The sequence below is a fragment of the Silene latifolia genome, chromosome 10 (assembly GCF_048544455.1).
Source record: "Silene latifolia isolate original U9 population chromosome 10, ASM4854445v1, whole genome shotgun sequence".
NCBI classification, from domain to species: Eukaryota; Viridiplantae; Streptophyta; class Magnoliopsida; order Caryophyllales; family Caryophyllaceae; genus Silene; species Silene latifolia.
In genome coordinates, this window is record NC_133535.1 from 30,334,741 (window position 1) to 30,359,042 (window position 24,302).

Sequence of the window (24,302 nt, forward strand, 5' to 3'; positions counted from 1 at the left end):
AAATAAATTAGGTGACAGGGAGGCTACTTACTCGAAGTTATGACCCATTTCTCGAAGATGTAATCAGCAGGCGGCTGGATGGAGTCCTTCCTCGTGAAGAAGAAGTCCTCAAACCATTTCTCATCTCGGGATTTGGACACATGCCTGAAGGGAGCCTCTCCACGGCCCCGGAGTGAGAATTGGCCCCTACCCAGGGACCTGTTGTTGTACATATGGGCTAGATCACCCAGTGAGAGGGAGTTGCCAGTGTTTTGACCAGCGGCCAAGGAGTAAAGAAGAACCCTCCAGACAGTGGCGGAAATTTGTGCCATGGCGAAATTATTTATAAAGATGAAGTCTTGGATGAGTTTGGGAAAAGGGAAATGCAGGCCATATCTGAACGGGTACAGATAAAAACAAACTCATCCGGGACGAAGGGCATCAGCTTTCTGACCCGGTTCAGGGATGGCGATGTCCACCCCATCACCAAGACCAAGCAAGCCCTTGATCATGGGAATGTTAGCGGGAGTCAAGACGGAGTCACAGTCGTGGGGGTAAGTGAAGAGTCCCCAAGAAGGAAAGACTGGGTCAGGGTTGCGGTCAGTAGGAGCGGAGGTCGAAGACGATTGTCGGGTTTTGCCCATGGTGAAGAAAGAGAAAATGGAAATTAAGAAGAAAAAGGGGAAGAATACCTGGTGGAAGAGACGATGGGGGGTAAAACAGTGGAGTCGGCGAGGTGAGAGAAGAGGAAGGTTGAGGATTTAGAGAGAGGGAGAGATTTTTGGAAATGATTTGAGATTAATGAAAGTGAAAGGTGGAGGTTGAGGTTATAAAGGAAGAGAGAGGGAGTAGGGTGCGAGAAAAGAGGAGGTGGGCGGCTGAAATGATGAAGTTGCATGAAAAGGAGTGTAAATGACGGCTTAGGGTTTTAGCATTCGATTACGTAAATTCCTTGCTCGACACCTCGAGGCGTACTTCACAAGAAATTTGGGGCAAAATGTTTGGGCCAAAAATCACATAATAGGGAAAGGCCCGCTCAATAAATAAATGGATCTAATGAGAAGAAGGGGAGCCCACGGTTGGAATAAGCACGAAGAAGGGGAATGGGCCGGCATGCTCGCAGGAGAAGACTAGAACCCATTGAAAGAGGCGTCTGGAATTAGGAAAGGGGGAGTCAGGGAGATCAGGGAGAATTGAGGGAGATGACCAAACATGGAAAGGGTTATTATGGAAGTTATATTCCCTTTCCATAATCAAGGTAGGACATGCCTAGGGTTCTTACCCTATAAATAGCCGAGGAAGCAATCAACAGAAGGACATTCATTCGCACGTTCACATTCTCATCAAGATCTCAACTCATTCACATACACACGCATACATTCATCCAAGATCTTGTGAGCTCGATACCTCGTACTAGCGAGAAAAGCATTACGTTTCAACTGTAATCATCCTCCTATTCAAAGCTAGTGCAATATTTGGCAGGGTACCGTCCCTCCCGCGGTTGTTCCCACATTGGGTTTCCCGCGTCACCAAATCTTACGTGTTAATTTATATTTCGTACTTTATTTCCTTATTTAAACATCATCATACAAACAATCACACAATTAGCCAACGAGTAAGACCACACTGACCCGAATCAATCAATTCGGTAAAAAATACCTAAACACTCAGTTTCAATGTCAAAATTTATTTATACATCATAGCTAATTTTTGTACGTTATTTAAAATGTCAAAATTAATTTATACATCAAAATTTATTTATACATCATAAAATTTTGGAGATTTTATTTGTATTAATTATACTCTATAATCTATATCATACTTTATACAAACACTATAATATTTGGAGTTAGAATTTTTCTGTGTATAGAAATATAGGATACTGAATATTTTATTTGTGGCAAAGATTGCGCATATGGTTATGAAAATTCTATTATTATTACTTAAGGTAATATTAATATAAAATATCAATGCTTGGAGCCCACCGAGTTTCTTGTTTTACAAGAAAAATTATACTTACACATTAAATTTTTCGTTGGCCCACTAATGTATTGAATTGTAGTGAAGTAAGATAACAAAAAAATAGGCCCATTTATAGGAGAATGCATTTAGGCGGTAGTGGGGATTCAAAACTGTTAATATTATCCTAAGTTACTTGAAAAGACAAAAATACCCCACTTTAACCTTCTATCTTCATTTGTTGCCAAACTTAAAACACTCTTAAACCTAACTATTTACATTTTTTATCAAATTTCTTCTTATAAATTAATCCTAATTCACTTACACATCATCTTCTCCGCCACAATCCTCCTTATTTATTTGAACAATGTTCACGAAGTTCATCTATTATACCTAGATTAGCGATGTTATTTCATCTACCCCTCTTTTAACCCTAATCCCTTTATTACTCACCCAACTAAAATTATCAATCAAGTTACTTTTCTCAATTAATTTGGGGAAAATCCAAATTACACCAAGATCATCTACCGTAGGAAATTATGACCTAATTGAGTTCCACAAATTTAACGATTATCGTCTTATATAACCCATATTTCTGTCAGATAAAACGTGAATAGTATACCTTAATTTGGAATTATTAAAGGTTAAATAACAAATTGAAGTGAAAGGTTAATGGAGTAAAAGAGAAATCTAAAAGAAGAACATAAGGAAGAGGGTAAGAATAAAATAGGAAGATAAAATATGAGTTATGATGAAAATTTGAAATAAACGGCTGAGATTCATTCTTTTGCCTCGTTTAATGAAATGGTAGTGTATTAGGTTAGAGCCGCCAATCAAAGAGAGTCAACCGAACATACAGTGCATGCACGACAAAGTAAAATACACACCAGAAACAATAAACAACTGAGCATTCTAAAATATTAGTACCATAGCATAGGAAAATACCTCTCGCTTCCTTAAGCAAGAGCAAAAGTACATTACGAATTGTTCCCAAAATATCAAGATATACCTTGTTCCCCTGAACAAGGTCAAAAGTACACCAGAAATTGTTCATTTAATTGACAAAAGTTTACGCCACGAAGGGCCTAGATACTAACTAAAAACGTCAAAATGAAATAGGACCAGAGGGCACAGTCAGTCCAACAGGACATGCTCAATGTCAGCAGGAGTCTGCTCTTGCGGAGCCTGGATGGTGGAGGACTGGTCCATCTAAATCTATTCCGGAGGAGTCGCAGTGCTGAAAGTCTAATCTGCCTGAACTTGTGAAGTTGGAACCACTGTCTGCTCCTCAGCATTACCCTAGTTAGGGGAGAGTCCACAGTATCCTCTCATTCATTTAGCTCAAAATCATTGCAGCAGATTTAGGTATATTCCAGTAGCTTTTTTCCACCCTTGACCAAAATCATTTCAAGTGTATCCTTGAGCTTGACGGATCCCTATAGGAGGATGCATGAAAGAATTGTCAGGAAGTAGCAGCAGATCTAGAAAAAACACAAGAATAGATGATGCAGGAGGAACATGGATATATATTCAAAATACAAGTTCAAGTCATTCTTGACATTTTAGATTCGTTCACTTGATTTAAAAGCTAAATATCTCCAAACCTATGTCTAGTTTTGGTGTGATTCCTATTTAAAATGAAAGTACATGATGTTAGCTTTCCAACAAGTGGTCACACGCTTTATTTGAATAAGTAACGAAGGAGATAGGCTCGTTTTAAGTTGAGCTATCCACTTTAGACGCAGGTGACGCAAATGGTGTGAACTAGGACAATCAACAAGTGCAAAGATGTGAGAACACATGATGGAAATGATGAATTGAATTGTTACTTTCCTAAATCGAGTCTAGATTATTAGTTTCCTAATTCGAGTCAAGTTGTTTTAATTTCCTAATAAGTTTAGAAAAGCCTGGTACTTTCCAAATCCTAGTTAAGGTAGTTGTCATATTATAGTTTCAAAATTACTAGTTTTAATCCCGTGCAAATTGCACGGGATTGCAGTTTCAAGTGTTGTTATTTCTGAATAATGTTTAAAATAATGATTAGCCGTATTTAAGATTTTCGATTTGTAATATACTTTCATATGCAATTACTGAATATGTATATGAGTATATGACCGGCGTACTAAAAATATTGTTATAGTAACAACACAGTTTATATTCAAAGTATATCAAAACACAATGAACCTATATAAATTTGAAATATCTCAATGCTGTTACAATATACATTCATAAGTAAATGGTAATACAAAAATCTCAAAATTTTATTCATTATATATGCATTTTTCATTGTCATAACTCACTCATAAATCAGAGTTGTCAACCCATTTTCACTTGTGATGCAACGTATTATTAAACATGTGTAAACAACTAAATACCAATCTTGGAAAATAGCAACCTTATTATCCTATACAGCTAAATAACTGTTTTATTAGGCAAGATTATACATTTTTAAGGTGAGTTTTGTAGTTTTAATTATTATAGTCGTTGCTTCAGGCCCAAACCCCATCATGACCATCCCCAAAGCCTGTCATTACTCGTATTTTTGTGAATGTTAAGTAATCTATATGGTATTTTTCTTTTGCAATTTCAATACCCCATTTTTAATCGCGTCATTATTATTTGGAACGATTTTTTCAAATAATATTTATGTGCAGCTTTACTCATAAACTCTTGAATAGTTAATTTTTACAGTAATTAAAATTTTCATCCATGAATTTTTATGCTAGAATAATTTGTATTTTTTTATTTCGTATTTTTGCCATTTTCTTCTTTTTGTTGTTTTAAGTCAACTTTTTAGAATAGTTCTTATTTTTAATATTTTTGGTATATTGATATGATTACCGTTAAAAATGTTGATGGTAAGTGTATGTTGATGTTATTTATATACAAAATTAAAAATGGATATAACTTTATTTGATTTAGATGATATAGTTTAACTAACATTTTTGGTCATATTGCTCCAAAAATTCTTTAAAGCAACTAATTTTAGAATGTCATCTATCAGATTTACTTGATTTGTTAAAATTGAAAATGAAAATAATACTAATCAACGTACAAAATATTTACTAAGTTGTAAACACGGATGTAAAAGTCAACCAAAACAATTAATTCTCATGTATTCTCAACATGACCCACCAATTAGACCTGGCAAACAGGTCGGGTCGTGTCGGGTTCGTGTTCGTGTCACCTTTAAATGGGTCATGACCCCCTCAACCCTAACCCAACCCAATTAGATAAACGGGTCACATGCGTCAACCCTAACCCAACCCATTTATTTTTTCCATAACCCAACCCGACTTGCGTAACCCATTTAATTTTTAACGGGTCGATGTCAACCCATTAAACCCGTGTAACCCAACTAACCCGTCCAACCCATAACGCATTTCAAAATTAAAATTTACTGCAAGATAAATTCAATCTTAAATTTATTAAGAAGTACCAATAGTCCAATATCAAATTACCAATACCAATAATATAATGTTTCCTTCAAACTCACAGTAACATCGTGGCATCACTGCCTTATTTAGATAATAGCTTATTATAACTAGATATCAGATAGCTAATTCTTATTCGTTGGTATGAGAAGTCCAACTTCCAGAAGGCCCTGAGCCATCTTCATCTTCTGCATCATCTGACTCGTCACCTACTTTCATCTTTAAAATTTGGCCACAAATTTCCTCTATATCAGGCTGCATTGATCCTGATATTACAAAGAATAAGCCATTAATGAAGTATAGTTTGATTTACACAAAAAAGCCACGCATATTTTGGTAAAATGGAAGCATACATACCTTGTTCAAATGCCCAGTCCTGAAGACAAACAAGAGCTTTAGCAGTAGAAGGCTTAAGAGAGCTTCTATATGGATCCAGAATTCGACCCCCAATGCTGAAAGTTGATTCAGATGCTACTGTAGATATAGGGATTGCTAATATATCCCGCACCATCTGACCAAGAGTAGGATAGCGCACACAATGCGTCTTCCAATACTCAAGCACATCAACATCAGCATTCCGGGGCAATATAGGCTCCTCCAAATACAACTCCAACTCAGATTTTCCAGCAGAAGAGAAAGCATTACTCGAATAAGAATCATAATCCTACAAAAAATAAAATATGGGAGACTTAATCAAACATACAAGAATAAACTATTAATATTCTAGATAAAATTAAAAAATATGATTAAATGAAATATAGACAAACATCATATGATTAAGCTTACCATCATAAAAGCATCAGAAGATGAATCCATTGGGGTAGAAGCATGCGCACTATTGATTGAAGACGGAATACAGTCACTTGCTATTGACTTATACTCATCGTACAACTCAAATAGCTTGTGTTTGAAAATATCCAACTCAATAAGATAGGAATCCCCAAAAATCTTCTTATAAGCCCAATCAATGACATTAAACTTATAGCGAGGATCAAAGATGACAGCAATTCCCATAATAGTACTAAAGGTAGACCAATATTTCTCAAATTTGACAAACATTTTGTCAGCCATGTTTTTCATAAAAACATCCCTACTTACCATTTCATCCTTAAGGAGCAGTCTCACCCTTAAAACATGGGTGAAATACAAGTTGGCAGTTGGAAACTTATTGCCAGAGAAAACACAGGTCACTTCATGAAACACTTTCAAAAATTTGCATATCTTAGCAAATTTATCCCACTCATTTTCAGTTGGACAATTTAAGTAATTCAGGTCAGTTTTAGCAAGGTTATTGAATGCTCTCTTATAATATAGAGCACTATCCAGCATGTGATAGGTAGAGTTCCAACGTGTTGGAACATCTTGTCTTAAGCCTCTAGTTGACTCAAGGTTAACATGTTTCATAGAAGAAAGAAACCTTTGCTTCCTTTGTTGAGAACCTTTGTTGTATTTCACGCTTTCCCTAACCTTAACAACTGCAGCATCCAATTCCTTCAACCTCTCTTGCACAATCAAGTTCAATATATGTGCACAACAACGAATGTGAAAATATTCGCCATTACACAACAAGTTTCGATCGTGCTTCAAATATTCAACCATTGAGTCATTAGCAGATGCATTATCCAAAGTTATAGAGAACACCCTATTCTCAATGTCCCATTCTTTAAGCAAAGTGGTAAGTTTAACAGACATAGCAGCACCGGTATGGGGTGGGGGTAAGAAACTGAAATTCAGAACACGTTTTTGAAGTTGCTAGTTCTCATTAATAAAATGAGCTGTAAGTGAAATATAACCATCAGTGGTGACCGAAGTCCAGCAATCAGAAGTAAGAGAAACTCTTCCACATGTTGTTTTCAACAAACCAACTAGCCTAGCTTTCTCTCTAGTGTACATCCTGATTATGTTAGACTTAATCGTGTTTCTCGCAAAAAACTTCACATCCGGGTTAAGATAAGAAAAACAGTTCCTGATAGCTTCATATTCAACAAGTTGAAAAGGAAGATTGTGTTTTGCAATGGCAATAGAAACCAATTGACGAAATTCATCACAATTGAACTTTGGAAGCCTAGTACCTAATGAACCAGTTTTACTTTGTAAAATAAACTGACCAATATCCCTAAGTGTTTTCCCTTTGCAAGCTTTTAAATGTCTAATCATATTACCAGTTCCATTCTTACTCTCAGCTATGTATGGTTTACCACATTTTTTGCACTTACAAATAAGATTACCATGAATGTCAGGCTCCTTTTGTATTTCAAACTGATCCCATACCGGAGATGTTAACTTTCTCTGACGTTTATTTGATACTGTGAACTTGAATATTTTCGCCTTTTTGGAACTCTTGCTGGTAACTTCCAACTCTTCATCGGAGTCAACTTCAATCGGAGTTGCGGCATCTGCCGTAGAAGTTTCCATTCCAACTGCAAAAGAAACACAAATCATCAAAGAATGAATTGACACAATTCAAAAACAAATCAGTATAATACTAAATATAAAATGTAATCAAAGAAATATAAGAAACCCAAGATGTGTGAGTCTAGTGGAATTCCAGGGTAACCTCAAAGCCTCCTAAGGAGGAATTGCGAGGTCCTGGGTTCGATTCCCTAGATGAACACTTTCCTGGGGACCTGACGCCCGGAGAGGGAATAATCCACGCGGGAAAGAACTCACATGGTACAGGCGCCTAGCAGGGTGGGGTCCTGTATCCGGGGAGGATCCAACCTCCTCGTCATCAAAAAAAAAAAAAAAAAAAAATATATATAAGAAATTCAATTACAAAATAAAAGGGAATACTAAAAAAACACATGCAAAAGAATTACACAAAAAGATGTTAATCAAGATGAACTTACAGTACAATGAAATTATAACAAACAAGATAATAGAGCCATTAAGTATAAAAATGAGTGATTAAGATTAAACTTAGTACCTATAACAAGAGAGAATAGAACAAAAAGGCGAGAAATGAGTTTCATCATGTTTTTGGACTGAAATTCTAGTAGAGAAAGGAGAGGAAATGATGATGATTGTACGGAGAAGTCAAAGGGATTTGATCTTGTTTTATACTGAGTGCTAAATGAAGGGGTAAGCAATAGGGTTAGGTTAAAATAAATCTTTACTAAGGCTGCGGTGAAAAAAATTATTTTTGGTAATTTTTTTATTGGACTAGGCCCAAAAATATATATGAGTTGCCTTTGATTTTAAACGGGTTGAGCAGGTCAATTGATGTATCATAACCCATTTAAATAAATGGGTTATTCGTGTCGGGTTCGTGTCGCAATACCCCAACCCTAACCCGACCCATATAAGTTCGAGTCGTGTTCGTGTCGACCCAATTATATAAACGGGTCAAAACACCTTGACCTGAACCCGCTAATTTCGTGTCGGGTTCGTGTCGTGTTTTCGGGTCGGATCAAGGATTGCCGCCTCTCTACCCACCATTACTGATTTTTTTTGAAAAAAAAAAACTGCATATGATGACATGGGTTAATGAGGATGCTTTAAATGTTCTTGTATTAATAAAGATAAGATTGTCTTGTTAGTTTATGGTAATAGTGACTTAGTGAGTACTATAAAAAAAGGGTCTTTGTAATCCGCTTTATTGATACAATCGAGAGTTTAATTCAAGTTTTATAGCTTGCGAGTTATAATATTGCATCGTATAATTGTATTTACATTCCTTCGTAGTTGTGAATCGATCACTTTGACTCGCAACCTAAATCAATAACTCGGCAAATTTTTAACAAAACGGTTACTCAGCACAGGAGGCACCGTTCGTCCTCACAATACTCAAACTAAGGCACATCTATTCTCGTTTGCTTTGGTAATCGACTCAGAAAAAGATAAGAATTTTGATCCAGACTTGGAGTCGCCGGCACCATCAACAACCTCCTATGCTTTCTGGCACTGGGATCACTGTGCCATCTTTTGGGATACTCTATCGAATCGCCTCAACTCATGGCATCATTCATGTAATAGAGTCAAGAAAGATAAAAATAATAAATAAATGAGAACATTAATAAAGTAAGGCATGCTTGACGTGCAATAATATAAAATTAAACCAAGTGGTGTTAGTCCAGTGGTAGTCAGGTTAAACCTTGAAACTTACAGAAATGCAGGAGTTGAGAGGTCCCGGGTTCGACTATCAGCTGGGGCGATGGTCACTTGGCCACTACAGCCCCCGAAGGGGATGGCTTACATCAGGGGCGGATCCAGGAATTCAAACTACCTGGGGCTAGATTTTAAATTTTTTATGGGATAATAGAAAAAAATTTCAGATTTAAAATATAAAGTAAAATATGAGGCATGGTAAACTGATAATTTCTAAATGTTTTTAACGGATATTCACGGTCACTTTCGTAATCTTTGAGCCAAAAAAGCTCTTAAGCACACGTCATTAATTTGTAGTGATATTGTACTATTTATGTTGAATGGAACTAATTTATAATTGTTCTAAAAAAATTCATTTAAATTGATGCACACTCATACTCCAATGTGAAAATAATGTACACATTTATCAAAATCATACGAGGAAAATTCTAAAAAACAGTACTCCATAAAAAAAATTTCTTATATTGATGATGGATGGGGAAGAAAAAAAAAGTAATGAAAATAAAAAGATAAATAGCTTCAGCCAATAAAAGAAAGAAATTTCACAAAAAATCTTTACTTCTTATAACAAGTAGGAATAAACAGATTAAAAATGGCAAATATTTTATTCGCGCATGGGATTTGAACACGGATTGTCTGTGCAAAAAGTGAGAATCTAACCACCACACCACCTAAATAACACTGATATTCTAATACAAGATATAGTACATATTTTTTTCCCCAAAAACTACTCGGGCTTCAGCCCGAGTAGCCTAGCCCTAAATCCGCCCCTGGCTTACATAGTCCATGTGGTGGTGCGGGAATGCATGGGCCCGGGAGGGATTCAACCCCCTCGTCATCAAAAAAAAAAAAAAAAAAAAAAATTACGTACTTGACAACATGTTTATAGAGAACTTTTGAAAGCCATTATTTGGCAAATCGTTTGTTTTCTTGGCACAATCAATAAGCAAATCTAAAAGATATTTGTAATCCTTCAATTGTAAGCTTCAATTGTTATTATGAGAAGAGAATTTCGGGAGGGAGATGCAGTTTGTCACCCTCTCTTGGTGAACCAGTTAGAAGCCAATTTAGATTATGCAAATGAAGCCAAGACTTCTTTCTTCCAAACCTTCTTTAATGGTCTCAATGCTCTATCAGGTAAAACATTCATTCCACCATAATTTTTTTTCCCAAAATTGACTTTTGACCGGTGGGAAAATGCCTTTTTTTTTTTTTTTTTTTTGCTGTAAAACGGTTTTACAATATCACATTATAAAATCATATAACGAAAAACCTTAATGCTTTTATTATGAAAAGTGGTGATTGGTGTAAGTTATTTTATTAGTGAGGGGTTTTAGGGAAATGTAGGAAATATGATCGATGAGATTTCCATTGATAATGATAGAGTATATATACACCTAATTAATCAAACTAATTGCCTAATTACAAGGGATATTGTGTAGACTAAATATAATACAAAAGGTAACATATAAATCTAAATATAACCGAATAAGATACAAATCATAAATGATTTGTTCCTATATTCTAACACACCCCCGCAGTCTTATCGGGAGGAGCACGAACGTTAAGACTGTCTCGAAAATCATTGAACAAAACCGAAGGCAGCCCTTTAGTGAAGATGTCAGCCAGCTGATGGCGAGATGGCACGTGATGAACCCGAACATCACCTTTAGCAACCTTTTCCCGAACGAAGTGAATATCAAGTTCAATATGTTTAGTGCGTTGATGTTGCACCGGATTGCCCGCAAGATAAATGGCACTAACATTATCACAATACACAAGCGTTGCTTTGGACAAGGGACGATGAAGTTCAAGCAAAAGATTACGTAACCAACAAGATTCGGACACCACATTGGCAACCCCTCGGTATTCAGCCTCGGCGCTGGAACGAGACAGAGTGGGTTGTCGTTTGGATGCCCACGAGACCAAATTATCTCCAAGAAACACGGCATACCCGCTTGTAGAGCGACGCGTGTCCGGGCAGCCGGCCCAATCCGCATCTGTATACGATGTTAGAGAAAATTGTGGTGACGCATTTAACCATAACCCACGCTCGTGAGTACCTTTAACATAGCGAAGAATTCGCTTAAGGGCGCTCATATGCACCTCCATTGGGTTGTGCATGAATAAGCACACTTGTTGAACGGCATATGATAAATCCGGTCTAGTGAGCGTGAGATACTGAAGAGCCCCTGTGAGGCGACGGTACAGGGACGGGTCGCTGCACTGTGGGCTAGCGGTGGAACTAAGCTTTGGCTTAGTGTCCACCGGGGTTGAGCAAGGCTTACATGACGACATACCTGCGCGATCGATTATTTCGAGAGCGTACTTTGACTGAGATAGAAATAACCCGCCATTAGTGTGTGTCACAGCTATACCCAAAAAATAACTCAAAGGACCCAAGTCCTTCATCGCAAATTCAGCCCCAAGACGAGCCATAATCGAACGTCGTAAAGTATCTGAGGAAGCGGTAAGAATCATGTCATCAACATAAAGGAGAAGATAAGCTAGATCGTTACCATTTTTGTAGATAAACAACGAGTGATCACATTTGCTATGAATAAATCCCATGCTCTCAATGTAGTCGGCAAACCTTTGGTACCAAGCACGAGGAGCTTGCTTGAGCCCGTATAAGGACTTGCGAAGTAAACACACATGTGAAGGAAAACGTTTGTCCCTGTAGCCAACTGGTTGATGCATGTAAACTGTTTCATTCAAGTTACCGTGCAAGAACGCATTTTTCACATCCAATTGATGAATAGACCACTTATTAGCAAGAGCCAAGCTGAGTACAACACGGATAGAGGCCGGTTTAACCACCGGACTAAAAGTCTCACCGCAATCGACACCAACCTCTTGAGTTTTACCATCACCTACAAGACGAGCTTTATGCCTTTCAAACGAACCGTTAGCATTATACTTATGACGAAAAATCCACATACAGCGAATAACATTCACATTAGGCGGACGAGGTACTAATTCCCACGTCCCATTGCTAATTAGAGCATTAAATTCGTCATCCATGGCCAGTTTCCAATTAACGTCATTAAGGGCGGACACGGGGTTACGAGGTAACGGTGAGATAGCAACCGAGGTATTGAGATCGAATATAGGCTTGGGTTTGTAAATACCATGGTCACCGCGTGTCACGGCTTTGGAGACGGGAGGAGGATTCTGGTTGTCACGGGTTAAGTGTGGTTGGGTCATAGAGGTAGTGGCTGGTTCGTTGTTGGTAGGGGCCGTCGTGGTAGGCGAGATAACGGGGGAGTTGGGTGGCGTAGGGGAGGCCGTGAGGGGAGAGGGACTGTCTAGAGGGGTGTCGACAGTGGGGTCCGGACTGGTGTTGGCTGGGGAAGCGGTCATTTGGTCAAGGACAAAAGGTGAGAGGACGTCATCAAGAAAGCGATAGTCATTGGAGTCACTGGATGTAATTTTGTTGAACGGGAATTGAGTTTCATCAAAAATAACATGGCGACTTATACTTATTTTTCTTTGCTTAATGTCGTAACATTTGTATCCTCGGTGATGATCCGGATACCCAAGAAAGACACACGGGGTGGACCGGGCTTGTAATTTGTGTCGTGTGGTAGACGGGACAAGCGGAAAGCATAAACATCCAAAAATACGTAGAGAAGTATATGAAGGGTGTTTATGGTAGAGCATGTACGTGGGACTAGCAAATTGAATTTGTTTGTTTGGCAGTATATTTAACAAATATGTGGTCATACTAAGAGCGTGATGCCAATACGTTGGTGGAACCGAAGCATGAAGGAGAAGTGTGCGAATCACATTGTTTATAGATCGAATTTTACGCTCAGCCTTACCATTTTGTGGAGATGTATAAGGACACGAGAATCGGAACGACGTACCATGCGTGGTACACGTTTCCCAAAGCGGCTGATTGTCGAATTCTTTTCCATTGTCACATTGTAAATTCTTAATTTCTCTCTCGAAGTGTGTTCGGATATGTTGACGAAATTTTAAATAAATAGAATGGACTTGAGATTTGTGGGCTAACGGAAATGTCCAAATAAAATTAGTGAAATCGTCAACAAACACCAAGTAGTAACGATGACCCGATGAGCTAAGAACGGGAGAGGTCCATAAATCACAGTGGACGATATCAAAGGGCATAAGTGTCTTAGTAATAGATTGCATAAATGGCAGTTTCACTGCTTTACCAATAGAGCAAGAAGGACAAACAAATTGTTTTGAAATTCCGGTACAAGAAATTAAATGATTTATTCGTAGCGAATTAAAAATGGGTGTTCCTGGATGTCCTAACCGGGCGTGCCATACAGACGGTGTAAGTGCAATAAACGACGACGCTTGGTGGGACGGAAACGGTGATGACACGACTGGATATAGGTCTCCTTGACTATCACATCTCATGAGACGCCTCCCCGTCTTGTAATCCTTCACAGAAAAACCAAGTGGGTCAAATTCTACGGTGACGGAATTGTCTTTCGTAAATTTTCTAACAGATACTAGGTTTTTGACAAGTTGAGGGACATGTAGGACATTTTTAAGGGTAAACGAATGTGGTTTATTGTGTAGTTTAGAATTCCCGAATCCGTTAATCGGTATAGTCTGGCCATTTCCAACAAGAATACCATGATTAATGCTAGAATTAACAAGAGAAGTGAGAGTACCTGCATCCGACGTCATATGAGATGTTGCTCCCGTATCCATGAACCAGCGTGGGTCATGGGGATTAATGCCGAGGGTTAACATCGCAGCTTCGATGTCAGTCGGAGTAGGCGTATTTTCCACCGTATAAGCCTGTTGTCGAGGCTGGTACGACGGCCTTGTAGCAGGACGTGGCCAAGAGGCCGTAGGATAGGGACATGGAGGGTAGGCCCAATTTGGTTGCTGCCAGGGCCAGCCGCCATAACCCATACCTTGCCAAGGTCCTGCCGGAACAGGGGACGGGGTGGGAGCAGCAGTAGCGCCGCTGCTAGAACCCCCTGTGTTAGACCCACGCGTGCCACCACCAGCGCCTTTCCCATTCTTGCCTTTCTTCTTGTTATTCCCATTGTTCTTACCCTTCCCCTGTGACGAGGATGGTGCAGGTCCGAGAATTGACGAACCATCACCAGGGGTCTTCGCATACATCGCCTGAGCAGCCGTTGTGGCAGCGCTTTTGGCGAAACTTGCTTCCTCTAGGGCGAGCATAGATCGGGCACTATAGAATTGAGGCAAAGGGTTTGCTTGCCTGATTATCGTACCGACGCCGTTGTAAGCCTCCGTTAAACCCGAGACTAATTGAAGAACCAGGCGATTATTTGTAACCGGAGCCCCGACGTTCTTTAATTGATCTGCAAGCAATTTGAGACGTTGACAATAAGCAGCGACAGTTGGAAAATCCGACATGGAAGTGTGAGAGAACTCTTGATCAAGAGTGACTGCACGCGTATTCTGGTTATCGAGAAAAATATTCCGTAACCGATTCCAACACTCCATTGCGGTGGACTCAGCCTCCACAATGGTCTCGAGAAGGTCAAGAGTGACCGTTGCATAGATCCATTGAAGGACCGTAGCATCAAGAACTTCCCATGTCTCCAATTCCTCCGCTGTTTCTGGCGCCTTAGGTGCACCTGATTTAGCCGGAATTATATGGTGAAGCACTCGATTCGATTTAGCATGATTCGTAAAGAGTGCGACCCAAAGGGGATATTGGTCGTTATCCATCCCGAGAGTGACGGTAACGCTGTTCTTGATATTTGTGACGGCAAGAGCCGGATGAAAGGTGTTCGATTTCTTGTTAGTCATGACAATGGTGTGACGTGAGGTCGAGAGAGAAGAGAGATGTCGAGACTAGCAGAGATCGAAGAGAAGAGAGGAGCGGAAGCGATGGATCAATTTAACCTAAAAGCTGATACCATGTAGGAAATATGATCGATGAGATTTCCATTGATAATGATAGAGTATATATACACCTAATTAATCAAACTAATTGCCTAATTACAAGGGATATTGTGTAGACTAAATATAATACAAAAGGTAACATATAAATCTAAATATAACCGAATAAGATACAAATCATAAATGATTTGTTCCTATATTCTAACAGGAAATAATCACTTGGTTTTACAATAATGCTTATGTAAAATGGTTATATATAAATAAAAATTATTGTTTGTCAAAGGGTTGTGAGACTTTGGGTATCAAAATGTGGGAGCTCGGAGTACGTAGTACTTCGTAGTTCTTAATTTAATTTAGATTAAATGGAGTTATGCAATAGTAGAAAGCCTCATGATTGTTAGATATGAAACCTAAAAGGATAATGCATATTTCAGTTACACATCATTAGGGAACTTTTCTTCTAAATAATGTCAAAAAATGAAATAAATTATCAAAAAAGCGTTATTTTGAAACTATTTGATAAAGGGTAAAGTCGTTGAGCCACGTAGCTATTTAATGTAAAGTTGATGCACTGGTCATTGATCAAACAACAAAAATAAAAAAGAAAAATAATGAAAAGAAAAAAGTGTTGAACGGCAGCGCTGAGACTGGGCGCCACCTGGTGACGCACTATTATTATCCAACATTGTATTTACTTATGTAAAATGAGATAGCGCCACCTGGTGACCTCGATTTGAGTACCACCGATGGCATAATCGTAATTTCCTTAATATTTCTGCTTCCCTCTTTAACGTTTTGAATTTTACTCTTATTTTACATAAAAGGGTATTTTCGGAACTTCATTGGAGATTAAAACTAAATTTTAATTAAAATTAAAATTGATCTTCTAATTTTGAAACTGTAGAGTACGTTAATTTCGCCGTTATCCATTTTTTAATCAACAATGGTGTTGATATCACAATTCTGAATACTTTAGAAATCAATGCGCAATGTACAAAGTCGCCAATTGCATGTAGTTGTGTTGTTTAAAGGAGGAAGACTATCAATTAGTAAACGATGAATATGTCGTGTGTTTTGCGGATTTCCCTAATTCCTCCCCATTGATTGTGCCGTTTTAGAGCTAAACTTATACGAGTATATTTAGAGCAATCACAGATGATTGCACAGTCCTTTAAATACGACCGTCGACAAATATCATGATATGAAAATATGGAGTATAAGAATATGATGCAAGATTAGTAATTACAACTGGGTAGATTATACTTGTGTTGAATGATATCGCATCTGAATTATTCGATAATTATCGATTGATTCAAGATATTATCTTTAATCTTTTATTAATCACAATCTATGAGAAAATAGCCTAATTACAATCTTAACCTTTCTAATTTGGCGCAAAAGTGGGAGGTTGAAATTTTCATTTTGTTTATTTTATTATTTTAATTTGGGTGGCACCCAAATTCAGTACCATCCGGTGGCGCCGCATCACTATGATCCATATATATCATAAATTGACATTAGAATTTTTCCTTACTTCATATCCTAATTCCTACGTGCTAATCATGACTCACAATTAAGACAAAAACAACCACAAAAATTGATTATTTATCCCCGTATTATCTTGGCGCACAAGATGGTGCCGACTCTATCATATTGATAGGTGAATCATCTCAACCAAAATCTTAAGGTGATGGTTGAAGCCACAAAGAAGTCGGACAGTCAACTTGTCTACCATTTTGTAAGGGGTATGATGATACACTTTATGGGGTTGTTCGCTCCCAACACTAAACCGTGCTTACCAAGTCATTCTTCTGGAAGAACGTTTGCGTGGTGGTGCTGTGACTATTCCTGAAGAAACGTACTTCGTAAGACATAGTGGCTTTCTGTATATAATTGTCCCACTTAATCATACACTGAAAGTTTCTGAATTCAATTTTTCTAGGCCCCATTTCCTCCTCCCAAGCAAGCTAATAATGTTTAATTAGAGATGTGTATTTTCTCTTGGAGCCTTAATATTCTAGAATTCGATTTTCTTATCCATTGCACTGCTAACAAACCACATGTCCAGGGGTCGGATTATTAACAGTACCATACGCGCTGGCGTCCGGCGGGTGGTTGAGCTTGGTGTTAATCTTCACAATGGCTCTAGCTGCATTCTACACTGGTTTGCTAATAAAGCGATGTATGGAAGCCGATTCAACCATAAAAACATTTCCCGACATTGGTGAGAGCGCCTTTGGAATTATCGGAAGAAGAGTTGTATCCCTATTCATGTGCTTTGAACTTTACATGGTAACAGCCGGTTTCTTGATTTTGGAAGGCGATAACTTGAGTAATCTTTTCCCAAGACTGAAACTCGAGACCTATGGACTAACATTATTAGGAGGAAGGGATACCTTTATTATTGTGGTTGCCCTTGTACTTCTTCCTTCTCTCTTCTTGAGTAATTTGAGCATCTTTTCTTACATTTCTGCCACTGGTGTGCTAGCTTCTCTGGTTACAACTTGCTTCGGTTTTATGGGTTGGTGTGTTTGATGGAATCGTGTTTAGTAAGAAAGGGGAGCTAGTAAACTGGTCAGGGGTTCCTACAGCATTGAGTTTGTATGGGTTCTGTTATTGTGCTCATCCTGTTTTCCCCACCCTATACAACTCTACGAAGAAAAAACATCATTTTTCGAAGGTAAGGAATATCATCTGGTTTAGTCCGAATTCAAGCTGTTGCATGATCAAGGGCCGCAAAACTCTCTGTCTTGAGTTTTAACAGAACTGCATTTTTTCAATACAGGTGTTACTCATGTGTATCCTTAGCTCCACTATCTGTTACACTGCAATGGCAATCTTCGGCTATCTGATGTTCGGGCGTTCGGCCAAAACGTAAAGGGGCAAATAACATTGAACCTTCCTACTAACAAACTAAGCTCCAAAATAGCAATTTGGACAACATTGATAAATCCATGTGGCAACTGCCGTTGAAACATGGTTCCCAGATTACCACAAGGAGAGACACAACATCAAAATTTTCGTAAGGACAGCTTTTCTTACAACTCAAGTCCTTGTCGCCATTTTTTTTTCCGTTCTTTGGGCCGTTAATGTCATTAGTTGGTGCTTTTTTAAGCGTCACGGCTTCAATAACTCTGCCATGCCTGTGCTATATGAAGATTTACAACGGTAACATAGGAATTGAGAAGGTAGTAATACTAGTTAATATAGTTGTTAGCATATTGGTTGCTATTATAGGTACATATACTTCACTGGTGCAGTTGATTCAGGACAGTGTCCTACATAAATGAGGTTATAGTCACTAGTCAGCTTGTGACTTTGTGAATGATACTACTACGTTTTTTTTTTTTTGCAAGCATTCGCGGGCGATGGACGAATTTTGTAAATTATACTTCCTCCATCTCATTTTTGTTGTCCACTTTTTTATCTTAATTTTTTGGGATATTCTACGGTGTACCCTCGAGTTTTTCGGGTTTTTATGGTATACCCCTATATTTTTGAAATTTTATGGTGTACCCCTGAACTCTATACATTAGTCTATACCATGACCTTAATTATTGTCTTTGATATGTTATTTTCTTAATTGATTTATGAAATCATTTATTTATCATTCTAATTACTCGATAACCTACTTATTTACTTATTAACCCGCCAAATTACCCATTAACCCACCAAATAGTATACGAATCTAACTAAAAATTCATAAAATCTCCATTATCATTTCATGAATCATAACTAAGGTGTTTAATAGTAATTTATGCTTATGGAAAGTGATATGTGATACTTTTCACTTAGGATGGTGTTAGAACACTAACGAGTCAAAATAAAGGTAAAAAAACGGTTGTTTGATAGTGGTAAAGTTAATGGAGAATTAAAGGAGATCATGATAAAGAAATAAGTAAGAAGTTTGGGGTACAATGTATAATATTAAAATTGTAAGGGTACAACATAGAAAATCGAAAAACTTAAGGGTACTCCGTAGAATATCTCTAATTTTTTTAAAATTAATTATCGCCTTTCTAATTTAAGCAGGGAAATTAAGTAAACCCGTAATATTATGCTTGATATTTTAACCGTTTTTCCTAACAATACAATAACATTGTTTTCATTCTTTAATTTTATGGATAGAGTTGTGATTTCATCACTTTTCGGTTAAATCCTTCCTAAAATGAAAACGGAGACAATAAAAATTGAATAAAGGAATGTAAACCTATAAATCTCTCATTGAAAAACCGTCTCTTTTAAATTTTAGTGTAAATTAAAACAGTGAATTCTATACAATGCTCTGTTTCAACATCTTCAGGCTCACGAACCACAGACTTAGAGGCCCAGGGACCACATCTTCAGGCTCATAATCCCCAGACTCGGTAGAGAGTTCATCAAATCCAGGTGAATTAAGCACATAGGAAGAGCAAGCATCATCGAACTCAGTTTCGCCCACGTGAGTGCCTAAATCGGACGGACTTAGTGAGTCAGGTACAATCCTTGTAGGAGGTTGCGAGATCTTGGTAGATGAAGGTTCTCCATCTTCATCGCCTGATGAACCCGGCCTATACCAATCCAACACACACTGAAGACACTCTTGGCCACAATTTGAATGCGTAGGAGCCATAACAACCCAGAAAATACAACAAGAAATGGAAAGATCTAGATTTTGTAATGGATGAACAGCAAAAGTAATGGAAATATAATTGTGGATGAGCAGCAAAAGTTGAATGCGAGAAGAGGAGGCAGATTAATTGTGTTGTGAAGAGATCTAGGGTTTGTAATGGAAGAATCTAGACATAGAACGAGAAACGGAAGGCGACAAGAACAAGAAATGGAAAGATCTAGAGAGGAAGTGAGGAGATTAGGGTTCTCATATCATTCATATTGGACGGATAGGTGGGGGATTTTCTGGGTTGATCCAAAAAAATGGAGGGAGTTTTGTGTTGATCCAAAAAAATGGAGGGAGTATTTGGATTGATCCAAAAATAAGGAGGGAGTAGTTAGTGTTGAGTAGATTCGACATTTGTTTTGGGTTAGTTAATAATGGGTTAGTGTTTATAAACCACAAAATTAGGCCCATTAATGAGTGACAATAATTGTAAATACAAACTAGGTTTAAACCCGTGAAAAATTACGGGTTTTCTATAAAAAAACTCACAATTAGCAATTATATATGTAATTATATAAAACATACAAATAACTAAAAAACATAATTCATTGCTTTGTGATGAAGATAAGTCAGGTTTAAATATATTTGTAACCGATATAAAATTTGATATTTTGTAAATGTATCATTATTTTAACTTATTTGATTAATTTTTAGTAGTTATATTCTATTTGAACGTTAGGACTTTAGGAGTAATCATTGCATATAATAGCACCAATTTTATTTTTGATCAGATACTTTATAATAAATATTTTATAACAAAAATTAAGTCTCTGTATATTATTATATATTCAAGATTGATAAAATTAGTTATATAGATGTATTGAGCCATACTGCTATTAACACCTTTAAAACATTTATATGTTCATTCAAAATGAATGATTTCCATTTTCCACTAATTACTCGTAGTTGATAAGTTCAACCCACTTTATCCTGTATATGCTTTCGGAAATGATTACACCCGTGTAATTTGGAAAAAAAGTACTTGAAAAATAATTTTCAAAAAAGCTCCTATAAAATTTATATTTGGATTACTATTATAGTTGTTCATAAGTTAACTATAAAATCAACTAAAATATTTTTAAAGAAGATAGGGAATACATCATATTTTATTTTAAATTCATTTTTATTATAGGAAGCTTTAAATTTGTTGCCATATTTGTGTTTTGAACTTAGTTGTTTCATTTATTGACATGTCATCTTGAGATCAAATTTTGTGATGCCATGTCAGCGGCTTTGACTTTTGCATTAGATAAATATATGATGATATGATATGATATGATATGATATGATGAGGCATAAGGACCATACGGTCATTTATATGTCTCAAAAGGAAAATTGTGAAATGGGGCAAACACAAATACTTTGCCAAATATGGGAAATGGGGCAAAGATAGGTATTTGGAGGGAGTATTATTAAAGTTTATATTATCTACACTCGATAAAAATGAGTACTGACAGAGTTAAAGGAGAGGAGATCCTCTCCATTTTCTTCCATTTCCTCTAATAGAACAATATTTAATCATTATCCACTCTCAATCTTTTCATTCAACTGACCGTTAGATCGTTTTGAGACGGAATCTAGACCATTAATAGGAAATGGAAGGAAATGGGGAGAAGAATAAATGGAGAGAAAGTCAATTGGAGTTAAAGCATGTGGTCACTGAAGAAGCCTCAGTATTTATACCAGTGCCCATACTCATTTAGCCACTTTTATTTATTGCACTCTTGTAAGATTTGTAACCTGTCATTTTGTTGGGCTTCTTTCGTGCATATTAATGTTGCTTCCTGTTTAGACACTTTGAAAAGTTCAGTAAAATCTACTAACTTATATGGATTTGGAACTGGGAACTGGGAACTCGGAACTGGGAAATGAGAATTCATGATTATAGATTTACAGTATGGACTAAAAGCAGGCACTAAGCATAACAATAATGATTTTAACACCCTCTATTTCAGCAAAAAGTAAAAGCCTAAACTTTAGTGGTTTATTATGAGTTACAGTACATGTTAGTAGTTTATTATGAGTTACAGTACTAGTTATCGTGTAGTTGTTGTAGGGGGTGACGATAAAAAGCGTGCTTTTATGATAAATAGTAACCGTTTTATGTTAAATAGTGGTCATTTTAAAAAGCGGCCGTTTTATAATAATAAAAAAATTGATTATCATTTAATATAAAACGGTCACTTTTAATAAAATAGTCACTTTTTTAAGTGCTCGCACCATACAGACGATTTATAGTATAATTGTTTTTATTATGAGTTGTACTAATCATCAAGTTCCAACGAAATGCAAGATGCATTTTGCACTTATTTTTTTTTAACAACAATAAACTGATATATTAAAATAAAGAGTTTTTTTAATCTATGTCCACTAGGCATATGATAAGAAACCAAAAAAAGAAAGTATCAAATAATGTTCTTATGAGAAATTGCAATATCCTATCACATTTACTTTTCTTTACAAGAAATATACTCCGTATTTAATTCTTTCCTATTTTTGTTTCTTATCCTATATCTAATGGGCATAAGTTAGAAAAACCGAAAAATAAAAACCTGTAGTAAAATTACACACACTAAACCAGCCCGTAGCAAGGCGCCAAGGGTAACAGACCAATTACGGTACAAGCGAAGTAATCTGCAGATTTCTCGTAAAGAGTTCCGCAAAGTACCTTAGTGGCAGCCAGAACTGAAGATATTTTTCTTGAGCTAGGTCACCCAATAGGTGACAGAAGGAGAGGCTGCAGTGTGTGCCCTCTGCATCGTGTAGAGCAAAGCTCTGGAACAAGCAGCAAAGGAAGAGGAGGCGCGGATAGAGGTAACATCAGTCCTTCTAGTGAGGGAGTCCGAAGAAGAAACTGCATAGCAGTCCTTACAAGACGCACATAAATGTAGTAGGAGATATCAGTCAAGGGAACAGTGCAATCATTGACAGTCATGTCAATCGGAGAGACAGTCATGGATGTAGGTGGTCACAGATTAGGTAACTGTAAATGCGAGGCAAGGAGAGAATCCGCCAGACGAAGAATACGCGTCGGATTCACAGTGCAGGCGTCGAACGCAGTTATAACACCCCTACTTAACAAGGAGCCTCAACAAGACCTTCCCTAGTAAGTAAGGGCGTTACCATCTCGGTTGCTCGAAGCAAGTATATCAAATATACCATAAAAAAACAGTTATTAATCTCTTATAATTTCAGCGGGAACAAAAGAATAAGAACTAAACTATGACAACATAAGAAAATACAACTGCTCACCATTTGCAGCAATATCAAATGGATCACCGCAGACACGGACAAAGAGAAGAAACACAACAGACATACCACACAAGCCAGTAACAGAATATAAGAACAGTAGAATAAAGCAACTCAACATAACGGTACAAACTCAAACCAGCGATTACCAAGCTCCATGACACGGCTGTCGCAACCTATCATTGTTCTGCCCCGAAGCTTCACCATTGCAGCCTGTGAGTGATGTATTGCCACCGCGGCCTGAGTTGCCGCCTGCTCGACCACCACGACTGGTCGTGGTCCCCGTCACAACTGTCGCTGCATCCCCTTGACTAACCCTACTTGCTTCACTCGTCTTTCGACTCTTACCTCGGCTTTCCATCCTCTAAAATTCGTCTCACAAATTCGAAATAAATCACAATGAGAATGAAAATCCCAGTTTCGTCAAACCCAAATCCTAATTCGAAATTGCAATTGACTTTGTCGAATTAATTTGGGTATAATTTGATTTTTCGAATTGAACTGGGCATCAATTTTTCGAATTGCAGCATATAACACAATCAAACTTTCGAAAATCGCTAACCCTAACCCTAATTCGAAAAAATTCAAATGAATTGGGAAATTGGTTTGTGCGATGGGATTTGCGAAAGTTCAGACGGATTCCCAATTTTTTGTTCGAATTTTGCAAGTGAATAAGGAAATTTGATTGAATAGGAACGATGAAATTGAATTGGGAATTGATGTAGGCGATGAATTTGTGAGATGGAAGTATTTAATTTGAAGGAAAAATCAAAATGATTTGATTTATGTGAAGAAATTTGTGAGGAAGAGAGGGAAGTGTCGATATGGCGTCGTGTAGGAGTTAGTTTATGAGATGACTAGTATTGTGCTACTTACCATTAAATTTTTGGGGCTGATTTATATCGACGATATTTTAGTAAATATCGATGACGTTTTTCATAAAAAAGACGATCACTGCCCTTTTGACTTTCTCTCTCTAAAAAAAATTCTCTCAAACACAACTAAATTAAAAACAAAAAACAACAACAACAACAACAACAACAATTAACAAT

At 37.3% G+C, this 24,302-nt stretch overlaps 1 pseudogene; it reads left to right on the forward strand.

Annotated features, from left to right (window-relative positions):
- The first annotated feature begins 10,397 nt into the window (after positions 1-10,397).
- LOC141608908 (amino acid transporter AVT1I-like) lies at positions 10,398-18,744 on the forward strand (annotated as a pseudogene).
- Positions 18,745-24,302: the final 5,558 nt, after the last annotated feature.